We start from the raw sequence: 14,774 nt of genomic DNA on the forward strand, positions 1-14,774 counted from the left end.
CCTGCATTGTGTTTCAAACACATCCTGGATGCTGTGTGCTAATTCTCAAGTCAGACTTAAGGTTTTCCTTGTTGGAAATAAATATCCTAAACAGTAAAAACCTTACTCACTAGGAGTGGCACTGAATGCTTGTAATCCCAACACTTGGAGCTGAGGCAGGAGGATCATAAGGCCAGTCACAGCAACATAGCAAGACACTTTCAAAGGGAAAAGAAAACAAAAATAAGTACTCAATTTATGTTTACCAACCTCTTTCCAAGGAGCACTCATTTTGCTCAATTATTAAGAGCTATGCAAACCCTTAGTGCTTACTCACAAACTTAAGTCCTTATCACTCCCAATAATTAAGAAAATTAAGAGTGAAGAGAATTCTGAATCCTATTATTAAAAGTATTCAAAGTATTTTGAACTTCTGTGATCTAAGATAAGCTCAGTCATTTCACACTTATGAGCTAGTAGGCCAGGCCATATACCTAGTAATATTGTTTTATAGATTTGACAAAATGTGAGAAGACATGGCCAATATTGTCTTCAAGGATGTATGCTATTAAACTGAATGTGTGTATACCCTATTTCATTGAGTCTGTTCTGTGTTCAGGTAACTTTTGTAAAGAAGAGAACTTTATTTAGCACACAGTTCTGGAAATTCAAGTTTATTTAGTCCAAAGTTCTAGAGGTTCAAGGATGTATATGTGGTAATCTACTGGTGCGGCCAGTCTCAAAGCAGTGCAGGAAATCAAAGCAAAAGACAACTGTGTGTCTTCTAGTCTCTCTTTCTCTTCTTATAAAACCATTAGTATTCAGTCATAATGGTTCTACCCCTTAAATTTTTTGGAATTCTAACCACCTCCCAAAGTCCCAACTCTAAATATCATAGCTAGCTAAATTTCCACCTTTGAAAAGCCTCACAATGGGGAATGAATTTAAACATAAGGAGCTTTGATGAACATATTCAAATCATATATAAATCACAGAATTATTGTAGTTATAATGCCCAATGTGATATGTTGTGGAGACTTAGGACAATCATGAATGAAATTAGTACCCTAGAGTAAAAAGACTCCCCCTACCATATGCTCTTTTGCCTTTTCTACCATGGGAAGATACAGAATGCAGGAGGAGTCTGCAACCCCAAGAAGGAATTCACTAGAATTCAACCAGGTTGGCACCCTGATCTCAGAATTACAGCATTCAAAACTGTCAGAAAGAAGGTTATATTGTTTATAAGCCACCCTGTCGAGAGCAATCCAAACAAAGAAAATATACAACATAAAAAGCAGGTAAAAGTAGTCTTCATGAACATCCTAACAGATCCTTTGAGCCTAACAGCTGGAGACGTGTTCTTTTGGAAAACACCAAGACAGTCTTTGAACCTGATAAGAAATTTTCCTACCCATGGTCTTGGAGATAGAAACATAACTACATATACATAAGAATCTATGATGGGCTATATATTCTCTATGTTTTGTTACATAGATTAATGCTTAATTTTAATTGTTCTAAAACCTAAGTGCCAGTGATTGTATACAGAGATTCCCTTCTTCAATATTTGTTTGTTAAACAGGACATTTGAAATATGATGTAAAAATCAATGTTGCTAAATTCTTTAATAAAAAAAGGAAAAAAAGAATATTATCACAGACACTGTTAAAAAAAAATTTACCTACCACTGTTAACAAAGAATATTGCAGTGAAATTCTTTGGAGTTACATCTCTCAACTTAAAAGGTCTTGAAACAGAAAGAACAGAAAGATTGTCCCAACCAGAGATCTCAGCTGAGGATTCTATGGAATATTTTAGAAGCATGATTTTGGAAAGAGAGAGCTTCTACTACAGAACTTAGACCAAAGTTAGTGATGATCATGCTTTAATCTCTTTAATATTTTTTTTCTTAGTTCTTTTTTTCCTTTGTTTCTATGGTCATCTTTTCAACTATGTTACTTCAAAAGCTTCTTAATGCAGACTTTTTTCACTTTTGGCCACTCTGTGGTATGAGCCTAATACCTGATTAAAATTCACTTATGAGCTGACTAAAGCATACAGTCAGTCTGACCTGACAGCTTCATTTACATTTTCCTTTGGGAGTTCTCAAGCTTCTCTTGGTTCTTCTGGTTCCTTGCTATTAGTTAATGTTTCCTTAGTCACTGGACCCAATTGTTAAGTATCTTTTTAATTGACAAATCTGTCTTTCATAGTAAAGATGGGTCTTATCTTCACCAAAACAATACATGTGGCTCTTTCATGGGAACTAGCTTTTGTAACCTAAGTGCCATAAAAATAGACCTCAAGAGCCAGGAGTGTGGCCTAGTGGTAAGAGTGCTTATATAGCATGCATGAAGCTCTGGGTGCTAGTACTCAGTACTAAATATACAGAAAAAGTCAGAAGTGGCACTATAGCTCCAGTGGTAGAGCTCTAGCCTCAAGAAAGCCCAAGAACAGTGCTCAGGCCCCACGTTCATGATTCAGGAATGGCCAAAAAAATAAAAACAAAAAACCTCAAAAGAGGAATAGAGTAAGAGTTATATATTTGCAAGCTGTCTTGGACCTCAAACAGCAAAAACAAACCACTTGAATTCAAACCTATGCACTTCAGATTTAATGACACCTAATGACTAATACTAAAATTTCATTACGTGGTACCAGATGACTCTTAGTAAGTGACAGCATCATGTTACAATACGCTTGGACAAACCTAATATAGGTACTTACTCTTAACAGATCACAAGATGGTTCCTAATATTAAATCTGTGGCATAAAAGTTATTAAATCTGTGGCACAAAAAGTCTATTGGCAAACTGATTGAGGATTTTTTTAATCCTGATAAACCAATAACTCCCTTCACAACAGCTCCTGAAAATCACCAAGAGAGCTTTCTGACTCATCAGTTTTCCAGCCAGCTCGGAAACAATTTGAGAATCAAATTTCCTAACCACTAAATAGGCTCTGAATTGCTTCCGTCTCAAAGCAAGCTTCTTCACTTATAGCTTTACAAGAGGCCAAGAAATTAAGGAGAATTCTATGTGATAAACTTTAGAGAACAGCAAGAAACTAGATAATGCAAACAAATACAAAAAGGCCAGGCAGGTGCAGTGGCTCACACCTGTAATTCTAGCTACAAAGGAGGCTGAGACCTGAGGATCAAAGTTCAAAGCCAGCCACAGCACAAAAGGACCTTAGACACTTATCTCCAATTAACCTCTAGAAAATGGGAAGTGGGGCTTGACTCAAGGGTAGGGTAGGGCAGTAGTCTTGAACTGAAGAGCTCAGGGGCAACACCCAGGCCCAGGAGTAGGGTGGTAGCCTTGAGATGAAGAGCTCAGGGACAGCACCCAGGCCACGTTCATGCCCCATGACCGCCCCACACAAAGAAAGGTCTAGCCAGGAGTTTGGCTTAGTAGTAGAATGTTTGCCTAGCATTCACAAAGACCTAGGTTCAATTCCTTGGTACAACATACATAGAAAAGCTGGAAGTGGTGCTCTGGCTCTAGTGGTAGAGAGCTAGCCTTGAGAAAAAGCTTAAGGACATTGCTCAGGCCGAGTTCAAGCCCTAGAAATGGCAAAAAAAAAAAAAACACAAAAACGTGCTTGCCTAGCATACAAAAAGACCAAGGTTCAATTCCACAGTACCACATACATACATAGAAAAAGACGGAAGTGGTACTGTGGCTCAAGTAGTAGAGTTTTAGCCTTAAGAGAGCCCAAGAACATTGCTCAGGCTCTGAGTTCAAAGCCAGGAATGGCCAAAAAGGGAACAAAAAAAAAAGAAAAAAGGTCCAAAAGGTTCATTAAGCCTGATAGGTAGGGAGGTAGGAGGTAGGTAGGTAGTAGTTCAGAATGTGCTACTTTAGATAGAATGGGAAGGGAAAGATATACTTAAAACCTTTTAAACTGATATCTAATATATTTCTGATATTTTTAATAAAGATTATAGACAAAAATCTAAAATTATCTATAGAACTGGGTAATTTTGCCAATAACAATACATTTTATTTTATTGGCTCTTTGGGTGAGGTGCTTAATTTTGTGACTCCTGACTTAGGAGTGGAGTACAGGCTCTAAACATACCTTTTCTTAGTTATTTGTATGGGATGTAGTACCCAGGTGTATACACAAGAGCACTGAATGCTGCTGTGTAGCTGCTGTCCAGTAAAATAGCCCATGCAACAAAAGGTAAGAAACCACAATGCTTACAAAAGCTAGAATGATCACCTCCTTTTCTCCTTCCTTTGCTTGTTATCTATAATGAAACTTGACAATGATAAAACACTAGTATGGGTCATATTCTCAGATGTTAATATTTGGAGGGGGTAGTGGATGGTAAACCAAAACCATAAGCCACCACCCAATATCTATATTAATATTTAATATTTAGGCTTTACTATTCAGCTTAACATTACTACTTTTCCAGGAACCCTTGCCCAGCAAGAGAAGGTTGCAAATAAGTTTATTTGATTCAGGAAACTTCCAAAATATACCTACCTGGAAAAGATTACTCACCACCCCCTATACAACACAATATCTAAATAAGCTATCTAAGATTCGTTACTAAAACTCATTTCATGATTCTGCCTATCTCAATCAAGCCACTACATGAAAAGAAGTACATGAAATTCAGCCCTCAAACCTCATTAATATCCATCTTCTGTCTTTCTCTCTCCGAGAAATTACTAAGATTCTGTGAAGGCACAATGTCCCCTTATAGTAAGCAATAAGCTAGGTTTTGCTTTGATCCATAACATGTATTAGTCATCTTTTGGGAAAACCCAAAAATTAAAAAAAAAACTACAGCTAACAAAATCTAAGAGATTTACTCTCTAGGAGATTTCCACCTCGTTTCCTACTTAATCTCCGAATAAAAAAGATCTGCCGATAAGGTTAAATCATTCTGTCAATAAAACTAGTGTTTTATTCTTAAGTATTAATGCACTGTTGAGAATTATCACATTTAAGGGAAGCTTCCAACAAGGAAAATAACTTAGAAGAAACAGAGACAGTCCTCCAAGATAGAGTGAGCATTTAAAACAACTATACTGTAGGCAAATGCCCTAAATATACATCTCTCAAATTATACAGAAATGATCAATACATTTTTAAAACGCTGCATACTGCCAAGTGTGGTGGCATATACCTGTAATCCCAGCAATGGAGATGGTGAGGCAGGAGCACTATCAATTTGAAGTCAGTCTGGATTTCACAGTGAAACCATGTCTCAGTGATAATAATAATGTGTACAGTATCACTAATCATCAGAAGAGTACAAATTAAAGCACATTAAGATATCATCATCCTAGTCACACTAGCTATTATAGAAATGAGAAAAGGTAACAAATACTGTTAAAGATGCAGAAAAAGAAACCCATACATTGAGGAGAGGAATCTAAATTACAACAGCTATTGTGGAACTGTTGTGAATGGCCCTCAAAAAAACCACAACTAGATCCTCAAATGACCCAATAATACCAGTACTACGTATATATCCAAACGAAATGAAACCAATATGTCAAAGAGATTTATAAATGTACTTCATGTTGACAAGCATTATTTATGAGAGCCAAGATAAGAATCAAACTGTCTACACCAAGGAATAAAGTGATAAAATATATTTTAAAATCACACACACGCACGCACACACACACACACACACAAATATTTGGCCTTTAGAAAGAAAAAAAAATCCAACCTGGCACCAGTGACTCTCACCTGTAATTCTAGCTACTAGGAGTCTAAGCATTGAATACTATAGTTCAAATCCAAACTGGGTAGTCTATAAGACTCCTATCTCCAATTAACCAGCAGAAGCCAGAAATGGAGCTGTGACTCTAGTAGAGCACTTGCTTTGAGCAAAACCAGCTTAGGAACAGTATCTAGACCTGAATTGAAGCCCTGGGAGTGATGACATGTGTGTGAGCACATATACACAAAAGAAATCTTATCATATGCAATAACATGAATAAACATTGAGGAAACTGTTAGGTAAAATACACCAGGCACAGAAATAAATGCCACAGATCTAATGTAGTAAATTTAAAAGTGTCAAGCTGATCTAAGTAGAAAATAGAATGGTGGTTTATTAGGGTGGGGTCAATGGATACCAAATTGCAGTTAGAAAATAGCAGTGTACTCAGGAAATTTAATGTGTAATAATGCAACTGTAGTTAATCATCATGTATACCATACTTGAAATTCAAAGACTAGATTTATTCTTACTACAGAAATGCAGATTAGCTTGATTTAGCCATTCCACAATGTAAACACATTTCAAAAGATGTCATATATCATAAATATATTTTTGTCAATTAAATGCATCATAGCAGGAGATGTTATATTCATCAATAAATAGCCATAAAGTTATAAAAAAGAATATTTAAGGGGCCGGGAGTTTGGCCTAGTGGTTAAAGTGCTTGCCTAGCATGCACAAAGACCTGGGTTCGATTCCTTGGTACCACATACATACAAAAAAGCTGGAAGTGGTGCTGAGGCTCAAGTGGTAGAGCTCTAGCCTTGAGAAAGTCCAAGGATAGTGCTCAGGCCCTGAGCTCAAGCCCAGGACTGGCCAAAAAAAAAAAAAAGAATATTTAAATAACAAGCAAATATATTCCAAAGCAGGAATAAAAAATTAAAAAGAACAGAACAAGTCAAGAAAAGATAAACAAAATGTAAAAAAGAAATCAAATAAGGATATTCCCTAGAAATGAAGGACTGTGTTTTCAAATTTAAAGTCCGACCCTTATAGAACTCAGAATAATAAATAAAACCCAAAAATGTTCAGAATAATTAAAATTCAAAAAATGAAAATTTATAAAGGAGACAAGTATCTCAAAAGCTTTCAGGAAGAAAAAACAAGTGAGCAGGAATACAGCCTAGAATCACAGTTTTCAACAACACTGAAATTAAAAGCCAACCTTTAGAAAATTAACCTTTTCTGCCAGGCACCCATGGGTGGCTTAGCTATTTAGGAGGCTGAGATCTGAGTATCATGCCTCAAAGCCAATAAATAACCTGAGCAAGAATGTCTGTAAGACTCTCATTCCCAATTAGGTACTAAAAAAAGAAGCCAGAAGTGGAACTATGGCTCAAGTGACAGAGCACCAGCACCGAACCAAAAAAAAAAACCAAACAACAAAAAAAGGTGAGCACACAGACCCTGAGTTCAAGCCCCAGTACTGGAACCAGGAAAAAATGAGGAGGGGGAGCTGTCCAACCTAGAATTGCATACGCTTCCAAAGCAGCATCAATGCTAGTTTTTCAATATGTCCGTTCTTTTTCTCTTCCTTTTATAGTAAGAGAACTTCTCTCAAGTAAAGCTGAGCACCTCACCACCTAATGAAATAGAATTCCACTTCAGTATCTACAGATTTGTTCCAAGGCCCAAGACTTGTTCCAAGATATCAAAATACAGATGTTCTAGCCTTTTATATAAAATAAGACAATATTTGCAAAAAGCATTTGCACATTCTCCTGCATACTTTAAATCACCTCAGGACCACCTGAAATAGCTAATACACTGTAAATGCTATGCAAATAGTTAATTGTGCTATGTTCTATAGGGAACAAGAAAAAATCTTTTACCAAATATATTAAATCAACAGACATGAAAGACTAAATGTGCTACATTTTTCTGCTTCTTTCGTAACTCAATGTATGCAGCTCTATGACAAACTCCTGACCAGTGAGTTAGGAAAAAAGTGATGTGAGCACTTTCTAGTTCATGCCCTTAAATCTTCACCCTCCCTTCCTTTCTTCTTGGCTAGAGATTAGGATCACAGAGTAATATGAGAGTGTTAGGCACAGAGCTAACTGGCCAACTCTTGAGTCCTTAACACACCCATGAATGACTGCATGTTAAATGCAGATTCTGATTCAGTAGGTTTGGGCTGAGATTTTACTTTTCTGAGATGCTCCCAAGTGATGCTGCAGTTGTTTCTGGAATAAAGCTTTACAAAGGCAATGAGGCCCAAGAGTAGAATGTTCATGGTAGGAATCACTTAGGTTTCTAGTGACTCCACGTACAATCAAGAGGTACTTCCTTCAACTGCTTAGATTCAAGAGACATAAATGCCTTCAATGTTTCAGTCATTCATGTACCTTCATGTACCTACACAAATTTTACTTTTCAAATTGACTTTTTTTTTTTTTTTTTTTTTTTTTTTTGCCAGTCGTGGGCTTGAGCTCAGGGCTTGAGCACTGTCCTTGGACTTTCTCAAGGCTAGCACTCTAACACTTGAGCCTCAGCACCAATTCCAGCTTTTTGCTATGTATGTGGGGTACCGAGGAATCGAACCCAGGTCTTTGTGCATGCTAGGCAAGCACTCTACCACTAGGCCAAACTCCCGGCCCCTCAAATTGACTTTTTAAAGTTTATAGAGGGCCAGGAGTTTGGCCTAGTGGTAGAGTGCTTGCCTAGCGTACACGAAGAACCAGGTTCGATTCCTCAGTACTACTTACATAGAAAAAAGCCGGAAGTAGTGCTGTGGCTCAAGTGGTAGAGCTCTAGCCTTGAGAAAGCTCAAGGACAGGGATCAGGCCCTCAGTTCAAGCTCTAGGACTGGCAAAATAAATAAAAAAAAAAAATTAAAAAAAATAAAAACACATGGAAGATGGGCACCTGTGGCTCACGCTTGTAATTCTAATTACTACTCAGGAGGCTAAGACTGTGGTTAAAAGCCAGCCTGGGCACAAAAGGTCATGAGACTCTTATTTCCAACTAACCACCAGAAAACTGGAAATGACTCAAGTGGTAGAGCAATAGCCTTGAACTGAAGAGCTCACAGACAGCACCTAGGCCCACAACTGACAAAAAAACAAAAACAAAAACAAGAAAAACATGGAATAATTACCCCCCCAACTTCCTTCTTTTATTGTCTGTTTATAAAAACAATAAAGACCTAATGAATCTATGATGACAACAAAGTTTCTGAAGTTAAATTGTAACACATTTTTTCTCAGAAAGTTAATCCACAAAAATGATAGAGATCTAGAAATCAAATTATATTACAGGATAATATAAAGAGAAGATATTCTATGAGTATAGGGGAGGAAGCCTGCACATATGAGTATGATACAAAGTGTAAACTAAATCCCTCATATTCTTTTCTTTGGAACCAACAGATAATTCTGAAAATTAAAAATATTTAAGATTTAAGGTGCTTGCCCCTTAGTCAAGTACAAGCAAAAAAAATGCTGAGTTTTAAAATTATTACTATAAACTCTACAGCAATATTCTAATTTTTACTTTTTCACTGCGGGTCCTAGGCCTTGAAATCAGGGCCTGGGCATTATCCCTGAGTTTTACTGCTCCTAACTTGAGCTTCATTACTCATAGCTAGCACTCTATCGCTTGAGCCACAGCTCTACTTCCAGGTTTGTTTGGGTTTTTTTTTTGGGGGGGGGTTGGGGGAGTTGGTGCTTAATTAGGTATCAGTTTCTTGGCTTTCTTGCCCAGGCTGACTTGGTACTATGATCCTCAGATCTTAGCCCCCTGAGTAACTAGGATTACAGGCTTGAACTTTTTTTAAATTCTGAAGATACAATTTTATTTTTGCTACTCTGATTGATATGGCCAGGCTTAACAGTAAATCTTGTTAAATCTTGTTCGTGCATGCATGCATGCGCGTGCTTGGGGGGGGAGAAAGAGCGGGAAGGAAGGAGGGAGGGAGCAGGAGACATTTAGATTCCAATCCCCAAATCTAAGTGTTCCACATATCAGATCTAGCCACTCACTCCTATACACCAAATATAGAGGCATGGTGAAGGAAAAGTAAAAGGTGATTTATTACATGGCAGCCACAGCGAGGTCCACTTCAGCACATTTTCAACCATCTTCAGAATACATACATGAGCTATATGTTTAAACAGATGAAGAACTTGGACAAGAAGTGAGAAGGTAAGCATAATTAAAATACTCATAAGTCACAGAATTGACCAGACATGGTCTGGATTGGTTCAGCCAATCCATTGTCTAGTATTGGCCAGGTGGCCTTGTTACAATGAGTCATTGCTGCCTGGCAGGTAGTTATTCCCTTCAGGCTTCCAAGATGGCTGTAAACTACAGTAGAGAACAGCTCAAAGCAAAGGACACAGGTTAAAAAAATGGAGGACACAGAATGCTTAGCTATTATTCTGCTTCCAGTCAACTCATGGGCCAAAGAAATCCCTGTGCATCAGCAAAAAGCAGCCTTTAAGCACTTCTTACACGTGAGCATGGATATTTAAGTATAAACATATGTAATATATCAAACATCATCTATATATGCTATGTTTAACTTCAGTGTAACCAAACTAAATTATTTTACACATCTCCTAAGGCTGAGCATTGTAGCTTCAAGACATTTCGTTCATTTTGTCATGAATTGTGGAGTTTAGGTATCAAGTGCAACAAAGTTTGACCTCTGTCTAATATGCAGAAATAAATCCTGGAACTAGAGGTGTCATTCAGTGGCACAGCTCTTGTCTAGTATGCACAATGACCCAAGTTCATTCCCTCCACTATAGGCGGGAAAAAAAATTAAAAAATGAACTATAAATCTATACAAAAAAAAACAACAGAAAAAGCCAGAAGTGGAGCTGTGACTCAAGTGGTAGAGCTCTAGCCTTGAGAAAGCCCAAGGACAGTACCCAGGCCCTGAGATCAAACCCCAGGACTAGAAAAATGAAAAAAAAAAAAAAAGAAGAAGTATTTATGAAGCTGGGCATTGGTGGCTCTTGCCTATAATCTTCATTTCTCACGAGGCTGAGATATCAGGATCATAGTACAAAGCCAGCTGAGGCAGGAAAGTCCATAAGACTCTTACCTCCAATTATCTACCAGAAAACAAGAAGTGGCACTGTGGCTCAAAGTAGTCAAGTGCCAACCTTGAGCAGAAGAGCTCAGAGACAATACTGAAGCCCTAAATTCAAGCCCACCATCACTAACAGCAGCAAATAAGAATTTACAAGTATTTACAAGGCTATTTAAGGGTTCTGAATTACCATTTATATAATAATTCCCAAGTATTTTCAACATAAAGCTTATTGAGTAAATCATCTATAGCCATATGGTTTTATTATGCAGGCATTATGAGCCAGTTGCCTGTGGCTCACACATATAATCCCATCTACTAGGAGGCTGCTATCTGGGGGAATCTTAATCTGAAGACAGCCCCAAAAGGTCAAGAGAGTCCTTCTCCAATTACCCAGCAAAAAAATTGGGTAAGAGGTGTGGTTCAGGTAGCAGTACCTGAGCAAGAAATCCCAGAGGGCATTAGGTCCTAAGTTCAAACCCCAGTACAGCCAAAAGAAAGAATAAAAAAGAAACTCACGCTTACAAAAGTTGTAATATTTGTAATGAAAATCTGAAAGATGTATAAGCATCTATATACTTTATATCTATTCTAACTTGTTAACATTTTACCACATCTTTTTATATTTTTTCTGAACCACCTGAACATTTCAGCATACATCTTGTGAAAATAATTTTTATAAGCAAAATGTCACTGACATACTCTTCAAAAAGAATAATCTCATAAATTTATTTCATGGGTAGCTCATACTGTAATATCCCCTACTGCTACAAAAATGTCTTGTTTTTATTGTTAAACCCAAGATCCATGCATTGGATCTAAATATGCCTCTTTGATTTGGGAGGATTTCTTTAGGAATAGCACACATATTGTAGATGTGTCTGACTCTTCCTTGATCATTAGATTTACATTAAACTTTTTTTTTCAAGAATCCTATTCTAGGAACTCTTTTTCTTACTGTCCCACATTACAAAACAAAAATGATTAATTACTCAATTATTTGTGATGCTAAGATTGACCATTTAGTTAAGCTGCATCTCTCTAATATAAAGGCACATTTTTCCCCTTTTAGACCACAGATTCAAAGCCCAGGAAGTTTCAAGTTAGGTCAGGCCACTCACTCTCATATACCAAATAAAGAAACAAGGTGAAGGGCAGAGAAAGGGATATTTATTACTTGGCAGCCATGGGAAAACAGTATTCCAGTACACTATCAGTCATCTTCCCATATACACTCTTATCACTAACTTCAGGTTCAACAGGAAGAGTTGAGGCAGGGGCTGAGAAAGATATGCAGAGTTAAAATGTTCTCAGTAACTGTGGCCTGGATGATCAATAGCTTGGTCAGTCTCTAGAAGAACTTGGAGAAGTTATCATTTTACCCTGGGGACAGGGTAGAACAAGTTATTGAGTTAGGGCTGCTTTAGGATGATAAAAAGAAATCACTGTCTACCTTAGCGGTGGTTTACCTTTCACAGAGATATTTATCAAGGAATCTTTCCTAGAGCCAAAAATGATTGCTAACTATTCTAAAACAGTATGTAGTTCAGATCAAAGAGCAGATACAACTTCTAGTTAATTCACAGGGCACAATAAAAGCATCTTTTAGGTTGCCTCTTTCACTGTACAATTAAATAATTCATGAAGTGATACATTTAACACCACATGTTTTGTTTTTGTTTTGTTTCGCCAGTCCTGGGGCTTGAACTCAGGGCCTGAGTACTGTCCTTGGGTTTTCTCAAGGCCAGAGCTGTACCACTTGAGCCACAGCACCACTTCAAGCTTTTTCTATGTAAGTGGTACCAAGGAATGGAACCTGGGTCTTCGTGCATGCTAGCAAGCACTCTATCACTAGGCCAAACTCCCAGTCCCTCATGAATGTTTTTATTTGTCAAGGACAATTTGCCCAGTGGATTTAATATCCACTGATGATTCTGGCCTGAATTACACAGGGAGTTATAAAACAGATTTTCTGATTCTCATTCTTTTTTATATTAATCAACTATCATGAAGAGCATAGCCACTGTTTTTCCTATTAAACTGTATGTATTCACAGATTCTTTAAATGACATTTACCTATACATGCATATGTATAAACACATACACACATACACACACACACACACACACACACACATATACATTTTGGCAATATGAAGTATGAACTCAGGGCTTCATTCTTGATAAGCTGGCACTCTACCATTACAATCATGTTCACAACCCCTAACTTTTGTGACTTTGAAGATGGAGTCTGGCAAACTTTTCTGCCCAGGCTGACCTCAAAATACAATCCTCGGCCCTGAGCCCAAGTCCAGGACTGAGCAAAAAAAAAAAAAAAAATACAATCCTCTACCTCTGAGTCTCTTGAGTAGCTAATATTAGGTTATGAGCCATTAGGATTCAGCAATATTCTCACATATTGGAGCTTGAACTCTGTATCTCATGCTTACTAGGTTAGAACAAAATTGCTGGTTTATATCCTGGGCCCTTATATTTGTTGCTCATGGGGCTTGAACTCAGAGCTTGGGTGCTATCCCTGCGTTTTTGTTTTTTTGTTGTTGTTTGAGCCTAGTACTACCACTTGGAGTCACATCACCACTTCTGGTTTTCTGATGGTTAATTGGAGATAAAAGCACAAAGGAAACAAGAAAAGGAGAGGAGGGAGGGAATGAATTCTGGAGCCAAGCTGAAGCCCTCTCTAGCCTAAATTGCAATATCCTTTTAGTTATTAAACATTCATTTGTGTTACTTCTAATTATATTTCAAGTCAAAATTGAAATATTCTCGAGATCCCAAAAGTTTAAGAAACTTCATGATAATCTATAACTTTCTGCAACCTTTATCCTACTATATTCTCACTACCTGTTTATTTACACATGTGTGAAAGTGTGTGAATTCCCTAAACAGATAGAGGACAGCCTATTCAACAATGCATCATCTATACTACATTCTAATTACCTGTTTATTTATACACCCACGAAAGTGTGTAAGTTCCCTAAAGACACAGAGGATGGTCTATTCAAACATGCTTTGCCTATATCAGGCACATATACAAAACTGCATACAACAGACATCTGGTAAACAAGTATCAAATAAACTGTAAGAACACAAATTTACAAAAGAAACTAGAGCTAAAGAAAACCCAAACTGAAAAACAAAATATTTAAATGATCTAAATTTACATTTAAAAGAATCATCATAAGTCTGCATTACAAAACAAATTAGAAGTATAATTGTTCTGTGTTTGACATTTTCTTGGAAATTATAGTTTTGCAAACTGAGTCACATGATTAAGCACTAGGAGAGTTTGCTTAAAGAGATTTTTTTCATAAAGCTCTGTATGAACTTAACTTTTCATATAATTTATTTTTCTTACAACACAGCTTATAATTATAATGCTTCAGTACTTACTCCATATCTTCCCCAAAATATACCTTATTTAATGGAAACAATAACATTGCTTGACAAGTTCTTTTCATTAAACCTTTTAGTTTTCTATAAATTAAGATGCATAGTATCCAGTGATGATCCTGTACCATGATTAAAGACTCACTTTTCATAGGATGATGAGGTGTTAGAATTAATTAGCTACAATAAAGTTAACCCATTTTTAAGAACTTGTCTAAAGGGATGAATAACTAAGCTGTGTACCAGTAGCTGGCTCATGCTTGTAATCCTAGGTACTCAGGAGACTGAGATCTGAGGATTGTGGTTCAAAGCCAGACAGAGCATGAAAATCTATGAGACTCTTATCTTCAGTTAGCCATCCCAAATTCAGAAGTGGTGCTGAGGCTCAAATGGTAGAGTGATAGCCTTGAGCTGAAGAATTCAGGGATAGCACCCAGGCGGGGGGTGAGGGGGGGTGGGGGGGGAGGGAGAGACAGAGAGATGGGGGGGAGAGGGGCAAAAGGGAGAAACAGAGGGAGAGGGGGGAAGGAGGGAAGGAAGGAGGGAAGGAGGGAGGGAGGGAGGGAGGGAGGGAGAGAGAGAGAGAGA

The 14,774-nt window shown here is 37.4% G+C and overlaps 1 protein-coding gene across 4 annotated transcripts in view; it reads right to left on the reverse strand.

Moving 5' to 3' along the window:
• The window catches only part of Cdk8 (cyclin dependent kinase 8), a 92,763-nt gene that overhangs the window by 67,548 nt on the left and 10,441 nt on the right, over positions 1-14,774 (reverse strand). The window contains exon 2 of one of the 4 annotated variants that reach the window (XM_090342356.1): positions 111-197. The exons of the other annotated variants lie outside the window; for them this stretch is intronic. The gene's annotated coding sequence lies outside the window, so the exon portion shown is untranslated. The remainder of the gene's footprint in view (positions 1-110; positions 198-14,774) is intronic. 4 annotated transcript variants of the gene reach the window in all.

Source organism: Megascapheus bottae, chromosome 11 (assembly GCF_031878675.1).
Source record: "Megascapheus bottae isolate mThoBot1 chromosome 11, mThoBot2.hap1, whole genome shotgun sequence".
NCBI lineage: Eukaryota > Metazoa > Chordata > Mammalia > Rodentia > Geomyidae > Megascapheus > Megascapheus bottae.